Raw genomic sequence first — 17648 nt, 5'->3', positions numbered from 1 at the left:
TGGACCAGGATCAGTCAATATGGGAGGGAGAAACACTTCTTCTATGGTTTTATGTAAAGGATGGTTCTGGATCAGGGAACTCCTGTTATATGGGACATCACACAGGAAGAACACTTCTTCTATGGTATTATGTAAAGGATGGTTCTGGATCAGGGAACTCCTGTTATATACGGGACATCACACAGGAAGAACACTTCTTCTATGGTTTTATGTAAGACTTGGCACTCTGACAGACAGGCTTGATACTGACACTTCTATGGTTTTACCCTGACAGACAGGCTTGATACTGACACTTCTTCTATGGTTTTACTCTGACAGACAGGCTTGATACTGACACTTCTTCTATGGTTTTACTCTGACAGACAGGCTTGATACTGGCACTTCTTCTATGGTTTTACTCTGACAGACAGGCTTGATACTGACACTTCTTCTATGGTTTTACTCTGACAGACAGGCTTGATACTGACACTTCTTCTATGGTTTTATCCTGACAGACAGGCTTGATACTGACACTTCTTCTATGGTTTTACTCTGACAGACAGGCTTGATACTGACACTTCTTCTATGGTTTTACTCTGACAGACAGGCTTGATACTGGCACTTCTTCTATGGTTTTACTCTGACAGACAGGCTTGATACTGACACTTCTTCTATGGTTTTACTCTGACAGACAGGCTTGATACTGACACTTCTTCTATGGTTTTATCCTGACAGACAGGCTTGATACTGGCACTTCTTCTATGGTTTTACTCTGACAGACAGGCTTGATACTGCCACTTCTTCTATGGTTTTACTCTGACAGACAGGCTTGATACTGACACTTCTTCTATGGTTTTACCCTGACAGACAGGCTTGATACTGACACTTCTTCTATGGTTTTACCCTGACAGACAGGCTTGATACTGACACTTCTTCTATGGTTTTACCCTTACAGACAGGCTTGATACTGCCACTTCTTCTATGGTTTTACCCTTACAGACAGGCTTGATACTGCCACTTCTTCTATGGTTTTACTCTGACAGACAGGCTTGATACTGCCACTTCTTCTATGGTTTTACTCTGACAGACAGGCTTGATACTGACACTTCTTCTATGGTTTTACTCTGACAGACAGGCTTGATACTGACACTTCTTCTATGGTTTTACTCTGACAGACAGGCTTGATACTGCCACTTCTTCTATGGTTTTACTCTGACAGACAGGCTTGATACTGACACTTCTTCTATGGTTTTACCCTGACAGACAGGCTTGATACTGACACTTCTTCTATGGTTTTACTCTGACAGACAGGCTTGATACTGACACTTCTTCTATGGTTTTACCCTGACAGACAGGCTTGATACTGACACTTCTTCTATGGTTTTACTCTGACAGACAGGCTTGATACTGACACTTCTTCTATGGTTTTACCCTGACAGACAGGCTTGATACTGACACTTCTTCTATGGTTTTACTCTGACAGACAGGCTTGATACTGGCACTTCTTCTATGGTTTTATGTAAAGGATGGTTTATTCTACATGGACCTGTTACTACATTTAAAAGTTATCAAAACACTTAGTTTTAGAATATCTACAAAAACTCAGCATTCTCATATTGATCTGTAGCAGGTATTCCCAAACTGCCGTCGTAATGTGATTCACATTTTATCAACCGTTTCAAACGGTACATTTAGGTGAGGGTTTTTTCTTCTCTCGCCTGAGTAGCCTTGTTTCACTGCCAAAATTGAAACCATCTAGTGTTCCTGCGAAATAACACAATGTCAAATCATTAATATCCAATCACATTAACCGTCTCGCAGAAATTCCACTAACGGTCCGTATGTTACCAAACGTAGCTGTGCTGATGACGCAAAAGCCATGACAGGGAGACATAGTGGAGTGGTAACGCGCGTACAAGCAGTTGCTCCTGATGTCACTTGGGTACACTGCAGCATCCACCGAGAGGCTCTTGGGTACACTGCAGCATCCACCGAGAGGCTCTTGGGTACACTGCAGCATCCACCGAGAGGCTCTTGGGTACACTGCAGCATCCACCGAGAGGCTCTTGGGTACACTGCAGCATCCACCGAGAGGCTCTTGGGTACACTGCAGCATCCACCGAGAGGCTCTTGGGTACACTGCAGCATCCACCAAGAGGCTCTTGGGTACACTGCAGCATCCACCGAGAGGCCCTTAGGTACACTGCAGCATCAACCTAGAGGCTCTTGGGTACACTGCAGCATCCACCTAGAAGCTCTTGGGTACACTGCAGCATCCACCGAGAGGCTCTTGGGTACACTGCAGCATCCACCGAGAGGCTCTTGGGTACACTGCAGCATCCACCGAGAGGCTCTTGGGTACACTGCAGCATCCACCTAGAGGCTCTTGGGTACACTGCAGCATCCACCGAGAGGCCCTTGGGTACACTGCAGCATCAACCTAGAGGCTCTTGGGTACACTGCAGCATCCACCTAGAGGCTCTTGGGTACACTGCAGCATCCACCGAGAAGCTCTTGGGTACACTGCAGCATCCACCGAGAGGCCCTTGGGTACACTGCAGCATCAACCTAGAGGCTCTTGGGTACACTGCAGCATCAACCTAGAGGCTCTTGGGTACACTGCAGCATCCACCGAGAGGCTCTTGGGTACACTGCAGCATCCACCGAGAGGCCCTTGGGTACACTGCAGCATCAACCTAGAGGCTCTTGGGTACACTGCAGCATCCACCGAGAGGCTCTTGGGTACACTGCAGCATCCACCGAGAGGCCCTTGGGTACACTGCAGCATCAACCTAGAGGCTCTTGGGTACACTGCAGCATCCACCTAGAGGCTCTTGGGTACACTGCAGCATCCACCGAGAAGCTCTTGGGTACACTGCAGCATCCACCGAGAGGCCCTTGGGTACACTGCAGCATCAACCTAGAGGCTCTTGGGTACACTGCAGCATCAACCTAGAGGCTCTTGGGTACACTGCAGCATCCACCGAGAGGCTCTTGGGTACACTGCAGCATCCACCGAGAGGCCCTTGGGTACACTGCAGCATCAACCTAGAGGCTCTTGGGTACACTGCAGCATCCACCGAGAGGCTCTTGGGTACACTGCAGCATCCACCTAGAGGCTCTTGGGTCACTGCAGCATCCACCGAGAGGCTCTTGGGTACACTGCAACATCCACCGAGAGGCTCTTGGGTACACTGCAACATCCACCGAGAGGCTCTTGGGTACACTGCAGCATCCACCGAGAGGTTCTTGGGTACACTGCAGCATCCACCGAGAGGCTCTTGGGTACACTGCAGCATCCACCGAGAGGCTCTTGGGTACACTGCAGCATCCACCGAGAGGCCCTTGGGTACACTGCAGCATCAACCTAGAGGCTCTTGGGTAATAATATAATAATAATATATGCCATTTAGCAGACGCTTTTATCCAAAGCGACTTACAGTCATGTGTGCATACATTCTACGTATGGGTGGTCCCGGGATTGAACCCACTTCCCTGGCGTTACAAGCGCCATGCTCTACCAACTGAGCTACAGAAGGACCACTGCAGCATCCACCGAGAGGCTCTTGGGTACACTGCAGCATCCACCGAGATGCCCTTGGGTACACTGCAGCATCCACCGAGAGGCTCTTGGGTACACTGCAGCATCCACCGAGAGGCTCTTGGGTACACTGCAGCATCCACCGAGAGGCTCTTGGGTACACTGCAGCATCCACCTAGAGGCTCTTGGGTACACTGCAGCATCCACCGAGAGGCCCTTGGGTACACTGCAGCATCAACCTAGAGGCTCTTGGGTACACTGCAGCATCCACCTAGAAGCTCTTGGGTACACTGCAGCATCCACCGAGAGGCTCTTGGGTACACTGCATTATCCACCGAGAGGCTCTTGGGTACACTGCAGCATCCACCGAGAGGCTCTTGGGTACACTGCAGCATCCACCGAGAGGCTCTTGGGTACACTGCAGCATCCACCGAGAGGCTCTTGGGTACACTGCAGCATCCACCGAGAGGCCCTTGGGTACACTGCAGCATCAACCTAGAGGCTCTTGGGTACACTGCAGCATCCACCTAGAGGCTCTTGGGTACACTGCAGCATCCACCGAGAGGCTCTTGGGTACACTGCAGCATCCACCGAGAGGCCCTTGGGTACACTGCAGCATCAACCTAGAGGCTCTTGGGTACACTGCAGCATCAACCTAGAGGCTCTTGGGTACACTGCAGCATCCACCGAGAGGCTCTTGGGTACACTGCAGCATCCACCGAGAGGCCCTTGGGTACACTGCAGCATCAACCTAGAGGCTCTTGGGTACACTGCAGCATCCAACGAGAGGCTCTTGGGTACACTGCAGCATCCACCGAGAGGCTCTTGGGTACACTGCAGCATCCACCGAGAGGCTCTTGGGTACACTGCAACATCCACCGAGAGGCTCTTGGGTACACTGCAGCATCCACCGAGAGGCTCTTGGGTACACTGCAGCATCCACCGAGAGGCCCTTGGGTACACTGCAGCATCCACCGAGAGGCTCTTGGGTACACTGCAGCATCCACCGAGAGGCTCTTGGGTACACTGCAGCATCCACCGAGAGGCTCTTGGGTACACTGCAGCATCCACCTAGAGGCTCTTGGGTACACTGCAGCATCCACCGAGAGGCCCTTGGGTACACTGCAGCATCAACCTAGAGGCTCTTGGGTACACTGCAGCATCCACCTAGAAGCTCTTGGGTACACTGCAGCATCCACCGAGAGGCTCTTGGGTACACTGCAGCATCCACCGAGAGGCTCTTGGGTACACTGCAGCATCCACCGAGAGGCTCTTGGGTACACTGCAGCATCCACCGAGAGGCTCTTGGGTACACTGCAGCATCCACCGAGAGGCTCTTGGGTACACTGCAGCATCCACCGAGAGGCTCTTGGGTACACTGCAGCATCCACCGAGAGGCCCTTGGGTACACTGCAGCATCAACCTAGATGCTCTTGGGTACACTGCAGCATCAACCTAGAGGCTCTTGGGTACACTGCAGCATCCACCGAGAGGCTCTTGGGTACACTGCAGCATCCACCGAGAGGCCCTTGGTTACACTGCAGCATCAACCTAGAGGCTCTTGGGTACACTGCAGCATCCACCGAGAGGCTCTTGGGTACACTGCAGCATCCACCGAGAGGCTCTTGGGTACACTGCAGCATCCACCGAGAGGCTCTTGGGTACACTGCAGCATCCACCGAGAGGCTCTTGGGTACACTGCAGCATCCACCGAGAGGCCCTCGGGTACACTGCAGCATCAACCTAGAGGCTCTTGGGTACACTGCAGCATCCACCGAGAGGCTCTTGGGTACACTGCAGCATCCACCGAGAGGCTCTTGGGTACACTGCAGCATCCACCGAGAGGCTCTTGGGTACACTGCAGCATCCACCGAGAGGCTCTTGGGTACACTGCAGCATCCACCTAGAGGCTCTTGGGTACACTGCAGCATCCACCGAGAGGCCCTTGGGTACACTGCAGCATCAACCTAGAGGCTCTTTGGTACACTGCAGCATCCACTGAGAGGCTCTTGGGTACACTGCAGCATCCACCGAGAGGCTCTTGGGTACACTGTAGCATCCACCGAGAGGCTCTTGGGTACACTGCAGCATCCACCTAGAGGCTCTTGGGTACACTGCAGCATCCACCGAGAGGCTCTTGGGTACACTGCAGCATCCACCGAGAGGCCCTTGGGTACACTGCAGCATCAACCTAGAGGCTCTTGGGTACACTGCAGCATCAACCTAGAGGCTCTTGGGTACACTGCAGCATCCACCGAGAGGCTCTTGGGTACACTGCAGCATCCACCGAGAGGCCCTTGGTTACACTGCAGCATCAACCTAGAGGCTCTTGGGTACACTGCAGCATCCACCGAGAGGCTCTTGGGTACACTGCAGCATCCACCGAGAGGCTCTTGGGTACACTGCAGCATCCACCGAGAGGCTCTTGGGTACACTGCAGCATCCACCGAGAGGCTCTTGGGTACACTGCAGCATCCACCGAGAGGCTCTTGGGTACACTGCAGCATCCACCTAGAGGCTCTTGGGTACACTGCAGCATCCACCGAGAGGCTCTTGGGTACACTGCAGCATCCACCGAGAGGCTCTTGGGTACACTGCAGCATCCACCGAGAGGCTCTTGGGTACACTGCAGCATCAAGCTAGAGGCTCTTGGGTACACTGCAGCATCCACCGAGAGGCTCTTGGGTACACTGCAGCATCCACCTAGAGGCTCTTGGGTACACTGCAGCATCCACCGAGAGGCTCTTGGGTACACTGCAGCATCCACCGAGAGGCTCTTGCTGCCAAGGGAATACCTGACAGCTCGAAAGGTGTTTTGGACACTACAGTGAAAATGGTACACTTAAAACAAGGGCCCTGAACTCTTGTGCATTTTCTGCAATATGGGCAGCGACCATGTAACGCTTCTACAGCTTACAGAAGGGCGCAGGTTATCAAGGGGCAAAGTATTGACAGGTTTTTTTTAATTGAGAGTTTTCTTAACTGAACATAATTTAAACTTGTCTGACTGCTTGCATGATAGGCCAGTCTTGTGAGAAACCCATCTGGGTGATGTCTTTTCTCGCCTGAATGATCTGAATCTAGGATTACAGGGACTCTCCGCAACTATGTGCAGGATAAAATTGAGGCTATGATTAAGAAGTTGGAGCTCCTCTCTGTCTGCATTAACAAGAACAACACACAAGTCTTTCCATCAGTGTATGATTTTTTTTGTTTTTGCAAATGAACTCAAGCTTACGGACAATGTCAAACGTGATAAAGCGAAATACCTGAGTGAGTTGGGTGCTCAATTAAGCAGGTACTTTCCCGAAACGGACACAAACAGGATTCGTTAATCCCTTTCATGCCCTGCCTCCACTTACCAATATCTGAACAAGAGAGCCTCATTGAAATTGCAACAAGCTGTTCTGTGAAAATGTAATCAGAAGCCACTACCAGATTTCTGGATTGGGCTGCACTCAGAGTATACTGCCTTGGCAAAGCACACTGTTAAGACACTGATGCCCTTTGCAACCACGTACCTATGTGAGAGTGGATTCTCGGCCCTCGTGAAAACTAAATAAAGGCACAGACTGTGTGTGGAAAATGATTTAAGACTGAGACTCTCTCCAATACAACCCAACATTGCTTTAACGGCGTTCTTCGTTTGTCAAAAGAGAGTCGGACCGAAATGCAGCGTGTTTGTCATGATCTTTAATGAATGAAAACGAAACGATACATGAAATAACTCAATAAAAAAACAACAAACGGAACGTGAAACCTAATTACAGCCTATCTGGTGAAACTACACAGAGACAGGAACAATCACCCACGAAATACACAGTGAAACCCAGGCTACCTAAATACGGTTCCCAATCAGAGACAACAAGAATCACCTGACTCTGATTGAGAACCGCCTCAGGCAGCCAAGCCCATACAACACCCCTAATCAGCCGCGATCCCAAATACTACAAACCCCTATACGAAAATACAATATAACTAAAACCCATGTCACACCCTGGCCTGACCAAATAACATATCGAAAACACAAAATACAATGACCAAGGCGTGACAATTGCAGAGTTATGTGCATCCTTTCAAGCACACCCTTCTCATTAACCTGACGAACAAATAAGGTTTTATAGATGGTTTAATAAAGAGAAAAATGATTGATTATTACATTTGCGCCCTGGTCCTATAAGAGCTCTTTGTCACCTCCCACGAGCCTGGTTGTGACGACAACTCACACGAATTCTTATGTTTTAATAAATGTATGGTAGTGTGTGTGTGTGTGTGTGTGTGTGTGTGTGTGTGTGTGTGTGTGTGTGTGTGTGTGTGTGTGTGTGTGTGTGTGTGTGTGTGTGTGTGTGTGTGTGTGTGTGTGTGTGTGGCAGTTTGGAGAGTGCTCTAACCCTGGTGCTAGAGGGGGTACACAACTGGATCTCTGGCATCTCACCGTACATCTGCCTGTAGTTACTGAACTCAATCTGCAGGAGGTTTGTTGTGACTGAGTGGAGAGGAAACCGCTGCGGACAAGGTTCTGACAGACGGGGTGTGTCTTGGTGGTGGCAAGGACACACCCACATCAAACCACACCCCCAAGCCAACTCACGTTTGGCTTCTGTCATGGCCGCCAGCATTTCTTGAGGAGCAAAGCCAAAAAACGAGGCCAAATCAGCGGGTGAAGTTCCCCTTCAAGCTCTTTGTCTTCTTACATACGTCCAAAAGGGAACTTTTAATTAATCAATTAAGGCAACCAGATCTCATGAATTAATGATTTGAATGAGGTTTAATGTAAATGAGTGTCTCCGCTGTGCATTGTTACTGCTTAGTGTTTGACCTGCTTGCTTCTGGTCCAGAGAGATCGCTGATCATTTGTTTGTATTACAGGATTTGCATATTGCCTGTGTAAGCCAGGTTTTCGCCTTTGAAAAGTATTCTGTTGGGGCTCTGAACTCAGACAAAGATAATAAATGGAAGGATGTGGAACAAAGTTCCCTTGCATTGTAGGAGAAGCTCATTCACATTCCTCATACCCTTCGGCTGATCTCTCTCTCTCTCTCTCTCTCTCTCTCTCTCTCTCTCTCTCTCTCTCTCTCTCTCTCCAACCCTCTCCTCCACTTCCCCTTTCTCTTTCTTTATCTCCCTCTGTTCTCCCTTACCCCCGCTCTCTCCCTCTACCCTGTTCTCTCCCCAGCTCTGTCCCTCTCCCCCGTTCTCTCCCTCTCCCCCATTCTCACCCTCTACCCTGTTCTCTCCCCAGCTCTGTCCCTCTCCCCCATTCTCTCCCTCTCCCCCTCTCTGCTTTTGTCTTGCGGTTGATGAAGTGCCATTTTGCTCTGTGTTCGTCTCCACCTATCATTATACCACCGTGTCACTCAGGATTATTTAGGCTCTGATTCAGTTTTTCCTGTTCATCAGAAGCAGGATGGAAACTGGAATGAGAGAATATTAGCAGCGAAGGGCAGGATGGAAACTGGAATGAGAGAATATTAGCATTTAAACTGGCAGATAAACTGGAATGATGAGAATATTCACCTGTCATGATAATGGCAGGTTATGATAACTGGAATGATGATAATATTACCTGTCATGATAACCTCCTCACCTGTCATGGAAACTGGACCTGATGAGAATATTACCTGTCATGATAATCTCCTTACCTGCAGGATAATCTCCTCATGGAAACTGGAATGAGATAATATTGTCATGAATCAGGATGGAAACTCCTCACCTGTCATGATAACCTATTCAGATAACCTTTAAACTGTCATGATAACCTCCTCACCTGTCATGATAACCTCCTCACCTGTCATGATAACCTCCTCACCTGTCATGATAACCTCCTCACCTGTCATGATAACCTCCTCACCTGTTATGATAACCTCCTCACCTGTCATGATCAGCCTCCTCACCTGTCATGATAACCTCCTCACCTGTTATGATAACCTCCTCACCTGTCATGATCGCCTCCTCACCTGTCATGATAACCTCCTCACCTGTTATGATAACCTCCTCACCTGTCATGATCGCCTCCTCACCTGTCATGATAACCTCCTCACCTGTCATGATAACCTCCTCACCTGTTATGATAACCTCCTCACCTGTCATGATAACCTCCTCACCTGTCATGATAACCTCCTCACCTGTCATGATAACCTCCTCACCTGTCATGATAACCTCCTCACCTGTCATGATAACCTCCTCACCTGTCATGATAACCTCCTCACCTGTCATGATAACCTCCTCACCTGTCATGATAACCTCCTCACCTGTCATGATAGCCTCCTCACCTGTCATGATAACCTCCTCACCTGTCATGATCGCCTCCTCACCTGTTATGATAACCTCCTCACCTGTCATGATCGCCTCCTCACCTGTCATGATAGCCTCCTCACCTGTCATGATAACCTCCTCACCTGTCATGATAACCTCCTCACCTGTCATGATAGCCTCCTCACCTGTCATGATAACCTCCTCACCTGTCATGATAACCTCCTCACCTGTCATGATAACCTCCTCACCTGTCATGATAACCTCCTCACCTGTCATGATAACCTCCTCACCTGTCATGATAACCTCCTCACCTGTCATGATAACCTCCTCACCTGTCATGATAACCTCCTCACCTGTCATGATAACCTCCTCACCTGTCATGATAACCTCCTCACCTGTCATGATAACCTCCTCACCTGTTATGATAACCTCCTCACCTGTCATGATAATCCTCCATGATAATCTCCTCACCTGTTATGATAACCTCCTCACCTGTCACCTCCTCACCTGATCGCCTCTCACCTGTCACCTGTCATGATAGCCTCCTCACCTGTCATGATCGTCATGATAACCTCCTCACCTGTCATGATCGCCTCACCTGCCATGATAACCTGTCATGATAGCCTCCTCACCTGTTATGATAACCTTCCTCACCTGTCATGATCGCCTCCTCACCTGTCATGATAACTTCCTCACCTGTCATGATCGCCTCCTCACCTGCCATGATAACTTCCTCACCTGTCATGATCGCCTCACCGGTCATGATAACCTCCTCACCTGTCATGATAACCTCCTCACCTGTCATGATAACCTCCTCACCTTTCATGATAACCTCCTCACCTGTCATGATAACCTCCTCACCTTTCATGATAACCTCCTCACCTGTTATGATCGCCTCCTCACCTTAGTCTGAAAAGACAGATCCATCATATCCAAATGATTGTGAATTGTGAGATTTTATGAAATATCAAATTTGGTAGAGGACTTTACTATTCCCATAGACCCGTGTTTAATTTAAACATACAATATACAATTTTGCCATATGATATTTAATTTTAACCAATTTTAACCATTTTAATTTAGCTCTATAGACCTTCATTAAGACTTATGAGGTTAGCTCTACAGACCTTCATTGAGACCTATGAGGTTAGCTCTACAGACCTTCATTAAGACCTATGAGGTTAGCTCTACAGACCATACAAACCTATGAGGTTAGCTCTACAGACCTTCATTGAGACCTGAGGTTGGACCTATGAGGTTAGCTCTACAGACCATTAAGACCTGTAAGGTTAGCTCTACAGACCATTAAGACCTATGAGGTTAGACCTATGAGGTTAGCTCTACAGACCTTCATTGAGACCTGAGGTTAGCTCTGCAGACCATTGAGACCTATGAGGTTAGCTCTACAGACCTTCATTAAGACCTATGAGGTTAGCTCTACAGACCTTCATTAAGACCTGAGGTTAGCTCTACAGACCTTCATTGAGACCTGAGGTTAGCTCTACAGACCATTAAGACCTGAGGTTAGCTCTACAGACCTTCATTGAGACCTGAGGTTAGCTCTACAGACCATTAAGACCTGAGGTTAGCTCTACAGACCATTAAGACCTGAGGTTAGCTCTACAGACCATTAAGACCTGAGGTTAGCTCTACAGACCTTCATTGAGACCTGAGGTTAGCTCTACAGACCATTAAGACCTGAGGTTAGCTCTACAGACCTTCATTGAGACCTGAGGTTAGCTCTACAGACCTTCATTGAGACCTGAGGTTAGCTCTACAGACCATTAAGACCTGAGGTTAGCTCTACAGACCTTCATTAAGACCTGAGGTTAGCTCTACAGACCATTAAGACCTGAGGTTAGCTCTACAGACCATTAAGACCTGAGGTTAGCTCTACAGACCTTCATTGAGACCTGAGGTTAGCTCTACAGACCTTCATTGAGACCTGAGGTTAGCTCTGCAAATGACCAGTTTTTTTTTCTCTCCCTGAAATCAGCCGTTGTCCCTAAATTTTTCATTTTAGATTAATATAGTCGATGCTGCGAGCATCAAGATGAATAGACTCAGTTGAATGTGTGAATAGCACAGCAATTAGACCATATTGATTGGACCAGACTAAGGTAAAATTCACGTTTTTTTGTCTTCTTGAACCACAATGAATCATAGACATTGTGCTAGACTCTAGCTACACTACTTGATCAAAAGTATGTGGACACCTGCTGGCCAAACATCTCATTCCAAAATCATGAGCATTAATATGGAGTTGCTTTTGCTGATATAACTGCCTCCACTCTTCTGGGGAGGCTTTCCACTAGATGTTGGAAAATTGCTGCGGGGACTTGCTTCCATTCAGCCACAAGTGCATTAGTGACGTCGGGAGCTGGTGTTGGGCGATTAGGCCTGGAACGCAGTCGGCATTCCAATTCATCCGAAATGTGTTCGATGGGTTTGAGGTCAGGTGCAGGCCAGTTAAGTTCTTCCACACACATCTCGACAAACCATTTCTGTATGGACCTCAATTTGTGCACCAGGGCATTGTCATGCTGAAACAGGATTGGGCCTTCCCCAAACTGTTGCCGCAAAGTAGGAAGCACAGAATCGTCTGGAATGTCATTGTTTGCTGAAGCGTTAAGATTTCCCTTTACTGGAACTAGCGGGCCCGAACCATGAAAACCAGCCGAAGACCATTATTCATCCTCCACCGAACTTTACAGTTGACACTATGCATTCGAGCAGGAAGTGGTCTCCTGGAATCTGCCAAACCCAGATTTGTCCATCGGACTACCAGATGGTAATGTGGGATTCATCACTTGCTTCCACTGAGTCCAATGACGGCAAGCTCTACAGCGCTCCAGCCGATGCTTGGCATTTCGCATGGTGATCTTAGCCTGGTGTGCAGCTGCTCGGCCATGGAAACCCATTTCGTGAAGTTCACGAAGAACAGTTCTTGTGCTGACGTTGCTTTCAGAGGCAGTTTTGAACTCAGTAGTGAGTTTTGCAACACGAGGACAGACGATTTCGACGCACCAGCGTCAGCACTCGACGGTTCCGTTCTGTGAGCTTGTGTGTCCTACCACTTCGTGGCCGAGCCGTTGTTGCTCTTAGACGTTTGAATAACTTCCTTAAAACTTAAAACTTTGAACTAAATGTTTATACAAGACTTTGTAATAACACTGCTAGCTTAGTTTGGGTTAACTGTTTTGAACTTCAACCACAGATAGAATACATGGAATGAATGGAATGAATCACGCAACACAAATTTATTTTCTATGTGACATCAGAGAGATTCAAACCTATAATAATAATAATATATGCCATTTAGCAGACGCTTTTATCCAAAGCGACTTACAGTCATATGTGCATACATTCTACATATGGGTGGTCCCGGGAATCGAACCCACTACCCTCGCGTTACAAGCGCCATGCTCTACCAACTGAGCTACAGAAGGACCTGCAATCGTGTGTTCTCTAGCCATGGAATCCAGGATGGAACCATGTTTTTAGACATAAACTTCTTCATTTTAGAGTCTATTCAAACAGACCCCATTTCAAAGGAAACAAGTACTCATTAAGATCAGGTATGGCCAATTAATGGGCTCGCCTGAACACACTTAACAAAGACAGGATAGAAACAGTTTCACTGAGAAAGGAAAGTACATGTCTTTAAATAACAGTCTTAGATTGTTCTCTGAATGTTACTGAAGTTTTCTTGTGTTTTTTTAAATAAAACGTTCTTCACCTTCTCTGAACAATTTGAGAACATGACTTTAAAGTGGAACTGATGGAACTGATGGAACTGATGGAACTGATGGAACTGATGGAACTGATGGAACTGATGGAACTGATGGAACTGATGGTGATGGAACTGATGGAACTGATGGTATTTTAACGACTTTGCAAATATGAAACAAACAATATCAGAGAAAAATATCAAATACAGTTTAAAGCTACAAAACCAACTTTATAAGAGGTTTTAAAAAATAAGTTATATTTGACTCAAAATTCCATAATGTAGAGTACGGCATTGTTGTCGGAATAGATTCAATGGATGACTAATATAACTAATTCACCAATAAATGTCTTGGTAATCCAACAAATATTGATATTGTCACGCCCTGGTCGAAGTATTTTGTGTTTTTCTTTATGTATTTGGTCAGGCCAGGGTGTGACATGGGCTTTTGTATGTGGTGTGTAGCTTAGTGGGATTGTAGCTTAGTGGGGTGTTCTAGGAGAGTCTATGGCTGTCTGAAGTGGTTCTCAATCAGAGGCAGGTGTTTATCGTTGTCTCTGATTGGGAACCATATTTAGGCAGCCATATTCTTTGGTTGTATTGTGGGTGATTGTCCTGAGTGTCTTGATGTCCTTAGTCTGTGTTAGTTTGCACCAGTTAAGGCTGTTTCGGTTTTCACTACGTTGTTGTAGAGTTTGTGTTTTGGATTCGTGTTACTTGTGTGATTAAACATGGATCGCAATATACACGCTGCAGTTTGGTCCGACTCTCCTTCACCTTATGAAAACCGTGACAGATATCAAGTTGTAAATTACAGCCTGGTACATTGTTTGCTGCATGCAGCTATTCGGGTTTCACTGTTTCAGTTTCGATGACTACTAAAACGGACACATGTAACTAAGGCTGTGAATGTCAATACAATCAAAGGAGCAAGGACAGTGACCACAAGACAGTCATAACGTGGCTAATAGACTAGCGCATCTATTCATGTGTCTATTTAATTAGTAAGCTAAAAACACAGAGCCTAATATTAGCTAGCTCGCTAACTAGCTGTTTGGAGGATGGCATTTTTTTTACCCCCATATCATTTTTTTGGGGGCTACAGCTAGAGGTGCTGGTGTTATTTGGTTAGCTAGCAGGAAATGTGAATCACTTTGCTAGCTAGCTATGCTGAACTTGAACAACCATCCACAGTTAGCATATCAATCAAATGTATTTATAAAGCCCTTTTTACGCCATATAAAGCTCTTTTTACATGGCTAATTTGCATATAGGTCTACTGTAGCTCTGATTGGCTATGGTTCACTGGTCTGTGTAGAGTCCGGTCCTGGACAAGACTGACACATTTCTATTGGGTTTTATTTACTGCAGTGTCTACTAATTGTCCAAAAGCACAGCTGCTTTCCCACTGTATATTGCTATAGAATCTATATTGATATGGAATTTTCACAAATGCCTTACGTCATTCCCAAACATTCTAGGAAAGTATGAAAACATGAAAAATGACCATATCTAAGTGCTCGCTTCCCAGAAAATGTCCAAAAAATATATAATAATAATAATTTTATAGAAACAATTGGCATATTCTTGCTGGGGGTGTATATAAACAGATTTTAACTAGATTTAATGTTGCTAAACTGCTGTCAGTTCCACTTTAAATAGAACCATGAGGAAACCTGTAGGAAACGTTCTGCTGAAGGTCTGAACTCCCCCAAGAAGAACGTTGCTTCTTAACGTTCTCTGATCTATTTGAGGACATTCCTAGAACATTACCAAAATGTTTATGAAATGTTACCATGTTTGAACTTTTAGGAAACCTTCTGTTACAGTAATGAAATACCAAGAAAATAATATTATTTTGCCAAGTTCCTTAAATGTGCTGAGTGCGCTCCAAAGCCAATAAATTATCCTGCACCATTTCCAGAAAGTTGTGGCAAGGTTGTATGCAAAAGAACTATACTCTCACCAAGATCTAATAAACATATGGTTCTCAGAACATTGTGTGCTAGCTGGGTAGCTACTGAAACAACATGACTGTCCAGGATCATTCCACTTCAAAAAGCACAGGAAAAGATGATTTTTATACCCACCATCTCAGATTGTTCTGAACTCGTTTCTGTAATTAATTAGCATTCCTGCAACATTATTTTGTTGAAAACAATTTTATCTCAGAGAACTTATGCTAATGAATTGCACCCAAATTTGCCATTTTAAATTGATAGGATTCAGAGAATATTCAATAAATATAGTATCCAAAATCCAATTTGGACCAAACTTTTTCCTACCAATGAGTAAGACATGAGGAAACGGTCCTCTATATTTGTCAGGTAGTATGTAGCTGTGGCTTGGAGTATTGTTGCTCCATACTATGTAAGTTATTCCCTGTGAATCTGGTGTTTTTTTCTCCCCTATTCAGATACATTATTTCCCATAAAGTAATGTGAAAGTACTCTATTTTGACCACTAGATGCCGCTGTTCCTGCTATACCGCCACACACTTATACATTTTTCTTTACTTTTGTTTATTGTATAGATCACAACATTAATTTTTTTGCAAAATTGTGTAGAAAAACAATAGATTTGGCTCATTATGAAAATAAATTGTGGTCATCCTCACAATTCAAGCCTGTCCTCAATGAAAGCGATGATCAGATGGGAAGGCCATCCCTTAACACAAAGATGAATTGACTCCTGTATTGAATCAAACCTTTTCATTTACTCTGCTTTCCTCCCCACTCTGTCTTCTTCATTCAGACGGTCTTTTCAATAGCTTGCTGTGCTCCAACCAAATACACTAATGTCACCCTGGGCCTATCAGTCTGTCTGTAGGAGCATCTAGCATCACCATGGTGATGCTGTGTTGTTGAATTTGAGATGTAAAACACAATTTCAGAAAGGGATACAATACATTATTAATATTATTATTAGGGTGGAGGGAGGGAGAGAGACACGAGGGGGAGGTGGAGAAAGAGAGAGAGGAGGAGGTGGAGAAAGAGAGAGGTGGAGAAAGAGAAAGGGGGAGAGAGAGACACGAGGGGGAGGTGGAGAAAGAGAGAGGGGGAGGTGGAGAAAGAGAGAGAGAGGGAGAGACAAGAGGTGGAGGTGGAGAAAGAGAGAGAGCAGGAGGTGGAGAAAGAGAGAGGGGAGAGATAAGAGGTGGAGGTGGAGAAAGAGAGAGAGGTGGAGAAAGAGAGAGGAGGAGGTGGAGAAAGAGAGAGAGGGAGAGAGACAAGAGAGGAGGAGGTGGAGAAAGAGAGAGGGGGGAGAGACAAGAGAGGATGAGGTGGAGAAAGAGAAAGAGGAGGAGAGACAAGAGAGGGGGTGAGACAAGAGAGGGGGAGGGACAAGAGGTGGAGGAGGAGAAAGAGAGAGAGGAGGAGAGACAAGAGGGGGAGGTGGAGAAAGAGAGAGGGGGGAGGTGGAGAAAGAGAGATAGATTGAGAAAGAAAAAGAGATAGAATAGAGAGTTCACAATACTGTGTAATTCCAGATGGGTAGTCACACCTCATTATCCTGCTCTGTGTCATTCCAGATGGGTAGTCACACCTCAGTATCCTGCTCTGTGTCATTCCAGATGGGTAGTCACACCTCATTAACCTGCTCTGTGTAATTCCAGATGGGTTGTCACACCTCATTAATCTGCTCTGTGTCATTCCAGATGGGTAGTCACACCTCATTTACCTGCTCTGTGTCATTCCAGATGGGTAGTCACACCTCATTAACCTGCTCTGTGTCATTCCAGATGGGTTGTCACACCTCATTAATCTGCTCTGTGTCATTCCAGATGGGTAGTCACACCTCATTAACCTGCTCTGTGTCATTCCAGATGGGTAGTCACACCTCATTATCCTGCTCTGTGTCATTCCAGATGTGTAGTCACACCTCATTATCCTGCTCTGTGTCATTCCAGATGGGTAGTCACACCTCATTAACCTGCTCTGTGTAATTCCAGATGGGTAGTCACACCTCATTTATCTGCTTTGTGTCATTCCAGATGGGTAGTCACACCTCATTAACCTGCTCTGTGTCAAATCCAGATGGGTAGTGACACCTCATTAACCTGCTCTGTGTCATTCCAGATGGGTTGTCACACCTCATTAACCTGCTCTGTGTCATTCCAGATGGGTGGTCACACCTCATTAA

The 17648-nt window shown here is 46.4% G+C and overlaps 1 protein-coding gene across 1 annotated transcript in view; it reads left to right on the top strand.

Annotated features, from left to right (window-relative positions):
- Positions 1-17648, top strand: part of LOC127908780 (gamma-aminobutyric acid receptor subunit gamma-3) — a 361942-nt gene that overhangs the window by 292967 nt on the left and 51327 nt on the right. The gene's annotated exons all lie outside the window — the stretch shown is intronic.

This window comes from Oncorhynchus keta, chromosome 1 (genome assembly GCF_023373465.1).
Source record: "Oncorhynchus keta strain PuntledgeMale-10-30-2019 chromosome 1, Oket_V2, whole genome shotgun sequence".
NCBI classification, from domain to species: domain Eukaryota; kingdom Metazoa; phylum Chordata; class Actinopteri; order Salmoniformes; family Salmonidae; genus Oncorhynchus; species Oncorhynchus keta.
This window is presented reverse-complemented; position numbering and strand designations above follow the sequence as displayed.